Raw genomic sequence first — 15215 nt, 5'->3', positions numbered from 1 at the left:
TTTAAGAACTTTGTTGTGTTATAGATAAAAAATTTTAAAAGTTGATATTTTTCTCATCAATCTACACACAATACATCATAACGACAAAGCAAAAACAGTTTTTTAGAAATTTTTGCAAATGTATTACAAAGTAAAAAACTTCGCAAGCGCACAAGTCTTACCGTCTTTACTCTGTATGCTGTTAGAGCATTTTTTGGAAGTTAGGCTGGAATAACTTCCAAAGGTGCTTTGACAGCATACTGAGTAAGGCTGTGAAACAAATGCAAATGTGATATTTGTGTTTTTTATTTCTTAAAATCTGCAAAGTATGGAAAAAAACAAAAGGGTCATAAGACATTGTACACTTTTGTATTGTACTGTTCATAGTTTTTTTTCACAGCAGATGTTTAATTTTTGGAATTCTTGTACCAATGCTTTTCTTGTGGCCACCAAAATTTTGCTATGAAAATAATATTTGAAGAAGCCACTGCTAACCATCAGCTGGACTTTGCATGTTAGTACATTTTCCCATTGTTAAAGCCCCAGATAAAGTTGTTGTTGTTGTTTTAATTGGGAGAAATGTTTGTGTAGATATTTTTTACATTGGTAACTCAGGCACTGCTTTCAACTGGATAACTTTCTAATGATTGTCATGTCTTGTCCTCGCCAGGTTGACGAAATGGATAAAGCGGAACAAGAGCTTGAGAGGTGTACCATGGCCGTGTTTGTCATCAGGGAGGAGAAGGATCCTCTCCAGCTACCACGTGACATTGGGATCATTATCGGCGCGTCAAAGTCCTCAGTGAGTTGCCATCACTCGCACATGGATGTGCCATGTTATTTGGCCTCATCTATGCTCTAAACTTGAGCTATCCAAAAGAGTTAAAACACACCTTTGATGCCCTGCAGAAAATATTCATGGAGATAGAACCAAAGAAAATGACACGCAGAGTGTACAGTCTGAGTGTCAACCTCTAAATATTGAATGGTGAAAGAGACATTTGGATACATCATGTTGTTTGTTCTGTTTTTATAGGTTGTATTCAGATATTTCGTTGGTAACAATGGCACAGCACTGAAAATGTGAACATTGTTAATTTTGCAATGACCAGGAGAATGCTGACATTTTTCTTTATCTGACTCATGCGCATAGTTCATAGATTGCACAGCCAGATATTGAACTTTTTATCTCCTTGGTTTAGCTTCATGGTCTCTTGATGTAACATTTGTAATGGTTCAAAATGCCAATGCCATCCATAAATTCTGTTTATTTTATGACATGATAGCTGCATTTTAAAATGGTTAGAAGCTCTGCTTTTAAAGTTATGGGCTATTAATGTACATTTCTCAAGTTTTAATCGAGTTTTATGACAAGTTTTACAAAAGTTCTGACTGTACAAAAAGGATAACAGAGGTTTACAAGTTAGGATTTATGTGGTAAATTTAACAAAACGGTTGCGTTTGGTTTTAAATAAAATACAAATTGAAAAGACCATAATTCCAGTTGACACATATATTTTTTTTTTTTCCTCAACTGTTGATGTGTAAAACACATGCTTTTACTGGCTGCAAAATTTATTTAATGTTATATATGTTCCTCTAAGAACATAAAGGTGGTGCGTATCTTTTAAGACATCACAATAAACAAGGTCTTTTGAATATAACTTTCTGTCTTTATTGATTATAAGTTAACTATACATTGACTGTAAAAATGGTTTTGGTTTTAGCTTAAGTGAAAATTATTTTTTTCTATTGCAATTTTAGCTTTTATTTGTGGTTAGGTAAGTTTAAAAAAAGAAGAACATGTGTATTATATTGACCTACATGAAGTGACATTTTGGCTTGTGATTAAAGAAAATATATTAAGGTATAATTAAAAAAATTAGTTTGTTGTGAGTCAGAAATTTAACTTGAGTTAAGTTAAAAAATTGCATGTAACAAATTACATCAATTTTTTTAAATTAGTCATAAGTTTGTTACATGCAGTTTTTTAATTTACCTCAAGTTAAAAAATTACATCCACTCAAAATAAAAAGTTGAGTTGGACTACCTTAAAAAATTGATGTAATTTGTTGTATGCAATTTTTTAACTTGCATCAAGTTAAAAAATTACATCCACTCAAAGTAAAACGTTAAATTGGACTAACTTAAAAAAACTGATGCAAATTGTATCATCAATTTTTTTAAGTTAGTCCAACTTAACTTTTTACTTTGAGTGAATGTAATTTTTCTAACTTGAGGTAAGTTAAAAAATTGCATGTAACAAATTACATCAATTTTTTTAAGTTAGTCCAAAGTATCATTTTTTTCAGTGTAAATAATACTGGATCTGAATTAAAAGGCATCTGCTGGACCTCAGGCAGTTAAATTACAATGTGGCTCCTTATCCTTTGTATTCTGACCAATACGCCATCCTGGTTAAAGTCAAAAATTCTTCCAAAGAACTTGCAATACCTTATCACCTCTCAAACATTGGTCCTCCATATGTGCCTGTCATGATCCCTGGACTAAAGCAAAGAATGAGCAGGACCCAAATGCAAAGACTCACAAGACAGAGTTTTTCAGAGAGGCAATAATCAGAGTTTTTATTCAGTCCGATGTCAGATAACCATAGATCAACACTCACTGGCAGAGGTACCAACAGACAACAGGCAGAGGCAGAGTTGAGGAAGGCAGGCAAGGTCGTGATCATATAAGCTAGACGAGTTTACAAGAGAGTTGGTACGTGGTCAGTGAGGAACAACGGACTAACAAAGGGGGTGAGTGTGCAGGTGAGTATTATACTATGGTTAATTAGTGATGCAGGGCAGGTGTGAGGAGCAGAGGAGGGAGGAGATGAGGTGAATAACACAAGAGGGACCGGGAGTCAGTGAGGGAAAAGCGGGGAGGAGTAGGCAGGGCGTGATCAATCTAAAACAGAGAAAAGAAATTAGAACATGCAGAAATGACACAGACATGAATGTGCAAAAAATAAAAGTGAAAAATAAACTTAACAGACAGGGATCGTGACAGTGCAGGGGTTAATCTCATGGCTGATTTAACCTCTCTTATCATAAAATTATAATGCCATACTGCACTGAATTAACTTACCTCTAATTCTATTTCATGTCACCAAGAAGTGAAATTGGGATCTTGATCGCTGACCTCTGGACAGAACACCGTTTATTACCTGATGTCCACTCTGCTTAGACCACTGCAGGGTTCTATCTAAGGAATTTAAATCCTGTACTGTATTATCACCATCAGTAGGGTGGGGTAAATCCTGTACTGTATTATCACCATCAGTAGGGTGGGGTAAATCCTGTACTGTATTATCACCATCAGTAGGGTGGGGTAAATCCTGTACTGTATTATCACCATCAGTAGGGACGTGTACACTTACACATGAACAGGTCTTGACATTAACTTGTTTCACACCAGCCACTGTGACTGATGGCTACACTGTTAACCCAAAAGTTGTTTGTGATCAAAATTATTTAAGTAAATATTACTTAAAAAAAAAAAAAAAAAAAAACGTTTTTTTGCATTACTTAAGTTATTTTGGTGTTATAATGTATAGAGTGTACTTGCTGTTTTGAATTAAATAAACTTAAAATTTCTATTTTTTTAACTTGAACTTTGGATTTACTTATAATATTAAATGCTTCAAGATGTTGAATTCTGATTAGCTGGTTGAATTCAAACTTGTCTTGGCTTGTTTGAAACAAAATTGCGCAATTTCTTTGTTCAAGCATCTAAGACAGAAGCTAAGAAGACCGGTTTCTCCCTCACTTGGTTCTAAACATCTTGCAAAAGTGTACATATAAACACAGTGTACAGGTTCAGCTATGACACTACTTATATTTTTGCTTGTCCACATAAAAACAACTTTCCATTTGTAGCCTATGAAGACATTTCTCCCTAAATATTTCCTATGCTGAGTGTGCTGTCAACAAACTTTACACCTCATCTGCTGGCCCTGATGCTGCAGCTGCGGGGCCTTATCTTCCAAGAGTCCAGATGGCCCTGCAACCTCTCCTCTCTGTCTCCTTTCTCCTCTCCTGCAAATACGTGGCTCTTGGTTTCTTTCATTTACTATACCGTACCTCATCTGAACAAAAACACGTAACTGTTGAGTAGTGAGGGGAAAATTAGCATGCCTTACAATGTTATGCTAACTCCGGCAGTGCTAACTATGGCGCTAACTTGGTAACAGATGGCAGAAAACGAGTGATAGATAGTTGTTTGTACAACTTACCAGGCAACCCGACCTCCTTACTCACTTTCCTCCAAGCGAGCTCCTTTTACTTCTGTGACTGTTTGACCAGCACAGTCATTGGAATAACCACTACTGTCTTGCCGCTTCCAGACACCATTTCTGTCCTGGGGCATGGGTCTAGATCTAGATCATTCTAGATCCACTGCCTGCTGCAGTGACGTCACATAAAGCCCCTCATGGGGATACAGTCGTGTGACTGGCTGTAAAGGAGCGAAACATCTGACTGGCTCCAGACAGGCCCCATGTAGAAAAAATGCATTTGTGAATCTGGTCACTGCTAGACGAGTCTCGAAACATCCACACACAAATGCAGGGAAGTTTACAAATAAAAAGCACGTTGTAAATGCGCGTTAGACAGTTCACTTATGTATTATATGAAACTAACAAATATCTTTACATGCATACATTTGTGAATTTTCGTTGCACATATTTAAAACAAGAAATATTTGTGTGTGCATCACAAAGATGTTTACAAATCTTACTTTTATGTGTAGATTTCTTTCTTACTTATATATGGATTGAAACACATTTTTGTGTGCATTGAAAATGTTTTTGTGTTTTGCATCACTCATATATATATATACATATATATATATATATATATATGTATGTATATATATATATATACATAAATCCCAAAATACATTTGTGGATCCTGTTTTGTGAATTTATTAATGTCTGTGTTCATTTATTCTTTTTGAGACTGTTCTAGCTCCATATTCTTCCAGTAACCATCCGGTGGAGCTAGAGGAATCATGGAACTGATGAAATTGATGCCAGGCAATTTGTTCATCTTCCCACTAAACATTGGACATCCTCAGGACGTGCAGATCTGGTCTTAATCGAGTCGGTCGGTCCAGGACCCAATCTGCACGTCATTCTGACCTCCAAATCAAGTAGGGGATCTGGACGTCAAAGTGCAACCTCTCCTGGATGTTGATATGCAGTTCAATATTTGAACGCTTGCGTACTCATTTTTTTCAATGTCTTATGGATGTGAACGTCAGGTGCAGAATATTGACATAAATGAAAAAGCGCATGAAATTGACATTATTCAATATACTGCTCACACCAGCATTTTTCTTCTTACACACATATAAATATATTTACTGAAAATAAAAAAAACATCTTTTCAGGCAACCTCAGCTATTAAGGTAACTGCTCACAAGCGGAGTGACAGAAGCTAATCTGCGCAAGTGTGAAACTCTTGGCAGGAAAAATGACTTTTGTTAAACTGTAAGCTTGCACCGCAAGCACAGCAGACACACAGACTTGGTTGGGCTGTTAAAGAAGTACAAGATTAAGTTAAAGGTAAGTATATTTGCCTGCAGGTTACCTTTTATGTTCTGTAATATCATTAACAGTTGTTGCAAACCAGTGTCCATCTTTTGCGATTTGTAGGGGTTAACAAAGATAGCGAACGCTAACAAGTACTAGCTCAGCCCAGCTAGTCAAATTTACAGTAAACTCAAACATCAATGGGGAATACTAAGTCATGAACGCCAGAGTGGTGAAATTCTCAGTTGGGAGACACGTTAACCTTATTTTTCTCAGAAAGCAGATTTTATACTGTAGTGTAACTAACACCATGCTGGGAGACACAGTTACACAAATGGGCGCATGCACACAGTCAGGAAACCGATCAAAATAAATGCCCTGCACTTTAACCTAGAAAACAACATAGATGATGAAGAGCAGGGATGTGATGGCAGAGTCTTTGGAAGCTCTGAGGAGAAAGGAGAAAGGAGATGCCGAGTGCATCTGTGTAAAAGTTGCTGTCAGTGAGTCCAACTTCATACCGAGTCTTCATCATACCTGCCCCTGCGGATCATGCACCTTTCCCCGGCCAGTGAGAGCGAGACGCCCCGCTAGACGTAAGTGTATGTGCTTAGCTGTGAACCAGCATTGTCGTACACAACAACAAATAACGGTCATATAAAACGTCTTTTGATGCTAAAGTTAATTTGTCAATATTGTAGGATGTCTTTGCAGGGATTTATGAAATTTAATTCATGGACATACACTGTCTGGCCAAAAAAAAAGTGGCCACCAAAAAAAGGTCACACACTCTAATATTTCGTTGGACCGCCTTTCGCTTTGATTACAGCACGCATTGTCTGTGGCATTGTTTCAATGACCTTCTGAAATGTCACAAGATTTATTTCCATCCAGTGTTGCATTAATTTTTCACCAAGATCTTGTGTTGATGATGGGAGTCTGACCACTGCGCAAAGCCTTCTCCAGCACATCCCAAAGATTCTTAATTGGGTTAAGGTCTGGACTCTGTGGTGGCCAATCCATGTGTGAAAATGATGTGTCATGCTCCCTGAACCACTCTTTCACAATTAGAGCCCGATGAATCCTGGCATTGTCATCTTGGAATATGCCCGTGGCATTAGGGAAGAAAAAATCCATTGATGGAATAACCTGGTCATTCAGTATATTCAGATAGTAAGCTGACCTCATTCTTTGGGCACATAATGTTGCTGAACCTAGACCTGACCAACGGCAGCAACCCCAAATCATAGCACTGCCCCCACAGGCTTGTACAGTAGGCACTAGGCATGATGGGTGCATCACTTCACCTGCCTCTCTTCTTACCCTGATGTGCCCATCACTCTGGAACAGGGTAAATCTGGACTCATCAGACCACATGACCTTCTTCCATTCCTCCAGAGTCCAATCTTTATGCTCCCTAGCAAACTGAAGCCTTTTTGCGTGCCAATGATTTGACCCTTCTTAAACAGACTAACATCTTTTCCACGACCACATGATGTGTCTTTCGATATGGTTGTTTAAGAAATGAGAAGTCACTGTGCGTACACACCAAGCGCGAACCATCACTTAATTCACGCGAGTTTACTCACTTGATATTTTTCAATTCACGCGAATGACATGCGAATAAACTTGCCTCGTTCGCGCGAACTTTCTACCAAAAGACGCGAGGAGGGAGGGGCTTTCTTCTCCACATCCGGCATCAGTCAGTTGTCAATGGCGGAGCTGGACCACACGCAAGAGACAGCTGCTTTCTCTGCTGTAGAAAGTCCATAACTGACGGACACTCGTCGTGGCTGGGTGCATCGGATCCCCGGGATACCCACACAGCTCGGAGAAGTCCACCACCACCTTCTCCAGAAGCTTCGTCTGGATGACGGCAGCCGGTGCTAGCCCGGGTAGCCCCTGTTAGCTTGAATCGGTGCCGTGATATCACTCCAGGATATCAACTACAGACAATATCCCAGCTGCACATACCTGTCCACCTGTCTTCTGTGAGTAATTATGCATGTTTTGTGGATTAGTTCATGTTTTAGTGGAAAATATTTTACAAAGTGCGACACATGAGAGGGGAGTCATAGCTGCAGAGCAGGCTGTCTGTATGTGGCTGTGGTCATTACAGAACTCCACTGAAAGGTCACTGATTATGTCTGTTGTATGAGGACATATTGAAGTTACAGAACTTGTCTTTGATCCATATCTCATCACAGCTCGCCACACTATATATATATATGTATACAGACACATGTGTGCTGTTGTATGTATGTTTAAAGCACATAAGAGCCCTAATGCAGTGATTTATCAATTAAAATCACATGTCAAGGGGTCGACTAGCTACCTTCATACACCTTTCTTTGTTTCATTCTCTTTGTAAAGTTCATCTGTATGACATAAAACTCTGAAAACCTCTTGAGCTGCTTTCTCCTATTGTCTGGTCATTCAGGTGGATATGACCATATGTAGTTTCATTAACCACATTAAAGTAAACAGAGGCAGGAAATTATCTCACCCAGATGAATGGAAAAATAAAAGTGACTCATTGATTTCACACACCACCATTACCAGTTTACAGCAGAAGACATGAGGACACTCATGTGCAGTCATGTACACATGTAATATTATAATGATCCTACTTCATGGTGACCTTCAGCTATAGTTTTTCTCTGCTACTCAGTTACATTAAATGTTTTTTTTTTATGTTATAGATATCCTGCCACTGATGACTCCTTCAGGACCATTGCTAGCGGCTTTTGGCTCAGTGTGCCCTCCATCTGCAAGATCATCCTGGATATAATCACTGCGATCTGAAAACCTCATGGCATCCTTCTCAGCAGGAGCAGTCCCATGGCAATTCACCATGTAGTGCAAAAAGCATCACAACAGCTCTTTAAAGAGACGGCCACGGCAACAAACTTAAGCAGTAGCAAACTTCCTGTACTTTTATATTTCATATAAATGCCATAATAAAATTGTGTCAGTGCTTTGATACCTGTCCTATTATTATTAGGAAATTCTGAATGCTAATAGAACTATTCAGTAACTAGATTTATTTCTTGTTTGAAAGATACATTTCCCTAGGCACCACACATAGGAAGTTATAATAACTGGTAGCCTATTCTTAACAGAGTGATGTCCACAGATCCAGAAATAGCTCATCTATAAAAGTCTTGATACCAATAACACACTTTATCTACTGGGAAAAAGGAGGTAGATTCTGTGCTTTAGAATGAGTAATTATTAACTTAATGACAGGTAGCTCTTTACTTTTGATAAAACTATTGTAATCTAGGTTTGACAAGACAGCAACATGGATCAGGACTGCTGAATCTGAATGATTTTGTGACTGAAATGTAGTACTTGTTCTTTTAATTACCTTGACAAGAGGCTAAATATATAAAATACAGCAATTTAAGATGCCTCCAATTAAGAAGTTTTTGACTGAAAGTTATTCCAGATTTACCAGCCAACCAAACATGAGCAATATTTAGACTTAAAATGATCATACAGTGCTGACACTGACATGAGTGTTAATGTTAATCAAATATCTACTCCATAATAATAGCAGAAACATGAGATTGTTACCTTAAAAAGTCCAACTATGATTGTTATTAAAAGACAATTTAATTTATAAAAAGGACAAACATTTAACATAACATTTAAACAAACTTAAATTAATTTATAACAGAAACATAAAGGAGCTTGCTTGGAGGAGTTTAATGGAAGAGAGAGGGATCAGACGGAGAGGAGACAGGAGATTAAAGTCTGGCTCATTCCCTGCAGAGATATTTACCTCAGTTTGTAGAAACCAAAACTATTCTGTAGGTTCCAATTGTTATAGATTAAGCAGAACAGTGCTATATTTATACATCAGTCTATGAATTTGAAGAGAAATTTGTTCATCTGAAGCGGCAATCTCTGCAGGGAATGAAGCAGACTTTCCATCCTCTCCACCTCCTGCTGCAGGTGGACTGGTCCTCAGGGCCTCCAACAACACCCTCTCCACCTCTGTCAGCTGCTGTCTGGAGTCACTCAGGGGTCTCCTCCTTGGGGTCTCTGTAATGGAAACAACATATTTAGTGATACTATTGTAATTTATCAATAGAATACTACTAAGGAAATACACAGAAAAAAATCAGGTTGTGACATGAGAAGCAGCACTAGCTCTACCAAAGATGAATATACATGCATGAATTACATTATAAAATATCTGGTCTAAATGAAGCTGTGATATATTACTTCCATCCTTCTTTAAAGTGCTCAGAATGATCAGTTTAATAACAAATCTGTCATTTGTTGATTGATGTGGCTCTATTCATTTACATACCTGTGGAAACAGCAGCTGGAGTGGATGGGCCAGGTGTTGGAGGAGCAGAAGCGGCAGCAGGTAGTAGTGTTTCAGACAGGAGTAGATGATGTTCTGATAAAATACAAAAGTGTACATATCAATACAATACACAGGTTCAGCTATGACACTATTTATATCCTTGTTTGTCCACAAAGTGGCAAAAGAAGACAACTTTCCATTTGTAGCCTATGAAGACATTTCTCCCTAAATATTTCCTATGCTGTGTGTGCTGTCAACAAACTTTATACCTCATCTGCTGGCCCTGATCTTCATGGAAGTCCTCTGCAGCCTGACTGTCCTCGACCCCCCTCTCCATGTTACTGCTCGTCCCCCTTTGGTGATGGAGGGTCCTGATGGCCCTGCCCCCGACCCACTCCTCCACTCTGTCTCCTTTCTCCTCTTCTGCAAATACGTGTCCCTCTGTTTCTTCCATTTCCTTCATCATAACCCACCTGAATAAAACACACAACTGTCCAGTAGTGAGGGGGAAATTAGCATGCCTGACGATGTTATGCTAACTCAGGCTGTGCTAACTTGGTCACAGATGGCAGAACACGAGTGATAGACGGATGTTTGTACACCTTACCAGACAATCCGACGTCCTCACTGATTTTCCTCCAAGCGATCTCCTTTTATTCCTGTGCCGGTGGAACAGGCACGTTGTGTGGTAGAGCTCGGGGCACACACAGAAACCGACAACCCCGGTCTCTGCTCCATTTTCGGGTTGAATGAGCTGCTTCCTCCAGGCCGGCCCTCCTTCGGTAACATCCGGTGACGTCGCTGGAGGATCTCCATGCTGGTTGGCCATCGCGGCGCGAAAATTCGCCGGAGTTCAGTTTTTTTTAACTCGGGCGTAGACGCGATGAAGTGAATTGGTGGCGCGAATTCGCCTCATTCGCGCGAATCACTCGCGCGTCACGCGCCGCATATTCGCACGATTCGCGCTGCCTGAGGCGAAGGGGCGTCAACTCGCGTCTTTACATTGACTTTACATGGGATTAATTCGCGCTAATAAATTTACTCGCGCTTGGTGTGAACGCACGGTCACTCCGGAGCCCTCACTACCCCCTACACTTGGAACCCCCTCCCTCCACTAAAATTGTTAACCAATGAAAACCAATAATCTGTTAAACTTTGTCATTCTGGTCTGCATTTTGGGTTCACTACTCCTCCAACTTCACAGTGAGTTTAAATTTGATGTAGAAAAGACGTCCACAAATACATTTGGACAACAATTAGGTACGGAGGTACTGTGGGTGTCATTAATGGACGTTCACTAGACGTAGGAAAAAAGACATCGTCTGGAGTAACAGTCTGCACCTTCAGGGGACCAAAGTTAGACATTAAAAAAATGACGTAGAAAGGACGTCCATGGACGTCATTAATGGACGTTCACTAGACGTCGGAAAAAAGACGTCTTCTGGAGTAACAGTCTGGACCTTCAGGGAACCAAAATTAGACGTGCAAAAATGACATAGAAAAGACATCCATGGACGTCATTAATAGACGTCGTCTGGTGTAACAGTCTGCACCTTCAGGAGACCAAAATTAGACGTTCAAAAATGGCGTATAGGAGGAACTCAGAGCGAACTTGGAGCCAGCCACGAGAAGGAGTCACGCAATACCTGCAATGACAAAACTTGCAAGTTTACTTTTTTTTGCATCTGGGTCATTCCAGCGTACAGTAGCTATTACAGCTGGGATCTCCCAATCCTGTTTTTCTGATGTTCTGTGTAAGGTTCTAACACTTAACTTTTCTCAAGCTGGCGTTTAACACATACAAGGGGTGATTTTTAAGGAAAATAGAAGACCTTTTAAAACAAAGAATATATCAAAATGCAATAAACAACAATTCTGAACAAATATAATCAATAAATCTCTCAAGTGAACGTAAAGAGTTTAAAGCACTTCCCATTTAATTAACACCTCCCCAGAGCATAAGCGCATGTCATACATAAACTTAATTGAAAAGTAGGTCACAACAAAATTAAAGATTTTATCTCAGTCTTTATAATTTCATAATAAACTAAAAGTCCAGATCTAACGAAAACAGCAACCTAGTCCTTATTCGAGCACTTTTAAGTGTCTTTTAAGTCTTTTTAAAATGTCTATGACTCATGTAAACACAAAGGCAAAAGTTTATAATCCACCAGTCTCCTCAGAAAAAAATCCACAATAAATCCAAAGAGCAAAAACACCCAAAACACCCAAATCCAGGAAGCATAATCTAACAGGGAAAACTCTTTTTCTTCTCCCCGACTCCCCAAGGGCTTCTTTGCTGCAGCTCATTTAAGTGTTTGGCTTCATCCATCAACTCCTCTAATTCTGTAAGGTTGAATTTCATTTTGCGTGTTCAGCTCTCATGCTGCAAACCATGAAACATGCAAAATCCTCATTTAATTAGGCGTGTCTCCAACACGTTTGCACCTCTTGTCTTTTGCGCATTCACTCTTAGTAAATCACCCACAAACAGCGGTCCAACCCAAAACGTGAAATTCTAGATTGCACACCCAAATCAGTACACACAAATTGATTAGTAGATCTGGGAGGGAGGGATGGATGGACACTCCTAAATATTTAAATCTGCCGACAACTGGAATATTAAAGAGAAGTGTCTGATCACCCAGTCCACCCATCAGTTAGAGCTGATTTTGTCCAGTTTATCCTCCATCCTCCTTTGTCCTAATTGCTGATATATTCACTAGATTATCATTTTTCCTTAGTTTATGAGCAAGCAAGTGGCTGGGTCGAGCACTGTTAATATAGTAATTCTGCCTAGTGCGGTGGATAAAAAAATTCTGCTTCCCTTCTTAGCAGGCTATTAAGTTCATCAAGTAATTTCCGTCGCTTACAGATGTTTTCATAAGAAATATTGTTTAATATGTCTTGCTCAAGTGCTACAATTTCCAATTCCAGAGATTTAATACAACGTTTTCTAGATTTGTTAAGATTTGATGCAAACGATATAGCTTTATTTCTGATGCAACCCTTAACTGCATCCCATAACGCGCAAGGATCATCAACTGATGGATTATTTATTGTGAAGAATTCATTCAATTCAGCCTCAAGCTCTCGTCTAAAAGTGTCATTCTGAAGTAGAGATGTATTAAAATGCCAACGAACAGCCCTAGATTGACTAACTCTTAATGAAAAAGTGCATAACACAGCCCTATGATCTGACAATGAGATTGGAGTCATTTCAGTTCTGTGGATGTCACTGAAAAGAGTTTTGGATGCAAAAATATAGTCAATTCTTGAAAAAATTTTATGTCAAGCAGAGAAAAAAGGAAATTCTCTGCCAGAAGACTTCATCATACGCCAAAAATCAATCACACCATGATCAATAGACCATTTCTGTAGTGCAGCAGATACCAGTCGTTGATCTCGGCTTTCTGTTACTCCTTTTCTATCAATGTCATGGAGCCAAACAGCATTGAAGTTACCCCCTATCAAAAGCTGATACTCTGGAATATCTATTAATATAGAGGCCAGTGAATCATAAAAATGCTAGTCAAAGCAATTTGGAGCATAAACACAGATCAATTTTAATACCATTATAAGCTATTTTACAAAAACTGATTCGACCATCATCGGATCCCCCTGTGCCCAAATTAATATAATTTAGGTTACGTTTTGCAGCTATAAAAACCCCTTTGCTCTTTTTAGCATTAAAGGAGGCAATCCCATGATAGTATTTATTCTTGAATCTATGAACATCAGCATCAAGAAAGTGTGACTGCTGTATGAAAGCGAAGTGGATATTCTTCCTATGAAGGAGGTTCAGAGTACTTGTATGCTTCTGGGGTGAATTAAGGCCCCGTGAATTCCATGACAGAATATTAATATTGTTCATATTTGTTTAAATTGGAGTTTGACATACAGATACACAAATGCAAAAAAAAAAAAAAACAAACAAACAAACAAAAAAAACAGCTTGGTAGAATTGTGTGAATACAAATGATACCTGGACAAGGCCCCCCCCCCCCAAAAAAAAATACCAGTCATCATGGAAGAAGCAATCATAGCCACTCCACCCTCCATCAAGAAAATAAGTAAAAAGATAAATAATGGCTTGCATTTAAACCATGGGACAGTAAGCCATGCAAATTGGGGCACCACAGAAAATATCAAGTCTCATAAAGCCACTAAACCTGAGGAACAATACTTAACAGAAAGGGCTGCTAGATCACTGTGGCCGACAGATTTGGCAAACTGACCTCACAATGAATAAAAAAACAGCATTTAACTGACTGTTAACTTTCAATAAAGGCAGTGACATCAGCTAACAACAGACTGGACTGAGATGAACTGCTCTGTGATTTTATATTGTAGTGTTAGAGGGATAGGGCCATTCCCTACTGTGGGCTCATGACATCATGAGTCCACATCTTGGCCCTGCCCAATCAAACCAAGCTAGGAAAGAGGTGAAAAACTCCCTCCCTCAAAAAACTCCCTCAACACCCTCATAGTTACGTAGTATACCTGTTCCCATGGGCAGCTCCATTACTGCATTAGCAACCACATTAAATGCATCTAGGTGTGCGCCGAAAGGTGGACATAGAGGCAGTGCTCAGGTGGGAATGTGGGTATGTATGTGGCTTATGGTTTTAGTGAGGTTTGAACTTTAGATAGGTGAAAAATAGGTAATAAATGTAATCCAGGCTTCATTAAAGGCTGATACACTGCCTGGCCAAAAAAAAAAAAAGTCACCACCTGGATTTAACTAAGCAAATAGGTATGAGCCTCCTATTGGATAATTACTGCATGGGCGATTATCTTTCAGCTGGCAACAAGTTATTCAACCCCAGCTGATGCAATGAGTAACTTTTCATTTCTTAAACAACCATGTCCAAAGACACATCCTGTGATCGTGGAAAAGATGTTAGTCTGTTTAAGAGGGTCAAATCATTGGCATGCAAAAAAGGCTTCAGTTTGCTAGGGAGCATAAAGATTGGACTCTGGAAGAATGGAAGAAGGTCATGTGGTCTGATGAGTCCAGATTTACCCTGTTCCAGAGTGATGGGCACATCAGGGTAAGAAGAGAGGCAGGTGAAGTGATGCACCCATCATGCCTAGTGCCTACTGTACAAGCCTGTGGGGGCAGTGCTATGATCTGGGGTTGCTGCAGTTGGTCAGGTCTAGGTTCAGCAACATTATGTGCCCAAAGAATGAGGTCAGCTTACTATCTGAATATACTGAATGACCAGGTTATTCCATCAATGGATTTTTTCTTCCCTAATGACACGGGCATATTCCAAGATGACAATGCCAGGATTCATCAGGCTCTAATTGTGAAAGAGTTGGTTCAGGGAGCATGAGACATCATCTTCACACATGGATTGGCCACCACAGAGTCCA

The 15215-nt window shown here is 39.3% G+C and overlaps 1 long non-coding RNA gene across 2 annotated transcripts; it reads right to left on the bottom strand.

Moving 5' to 3' along the window:
- Positions 1-9216: 9216 nt before the first annotated feature.
- LOC121506603 lies at positions 9217-10568 on the bottom strand. Of its 2 annotated transcripts, none has more exons than XR_005991681.1 (4): positions 10444-10568; positions 10106-10309; positions 9837-9929; positions 9217-9565 (listed from the first exon to the last, which is right to left on the bottom strand). It is a non-coding gene; the product is annotated as an uncharacterized LOC121506603 (long non-coding RNA). The 2 variants fall into 2 exon arrangements; XR_005991682.1 differs by having other exon boundaries at positions 10106-10326; positions 10444-10562.
- Positions 10569-15215: the final 4647 nt, after the last annotated feature.

This window comes from Cheilinus undulatus, unplaced genomic scaffold (assembly GCF_018320785.1).
Source record: "Cheilinus undulatus unplaced genomic scaffold, ASM1832078v1 Contig1, whole genome shotgun sequence".
Classification (NCBI taxonomy): Eukaryota; Metazoa; Chordata; class Actinopteri; order Labriformes; family Labridae; genus Cheilinus; species Cheilinus undulatus.
Note: the sequence above shows the minus strand (reverse complement) of the source record. Positions and strands in the feature narration are given on the sequence as shown.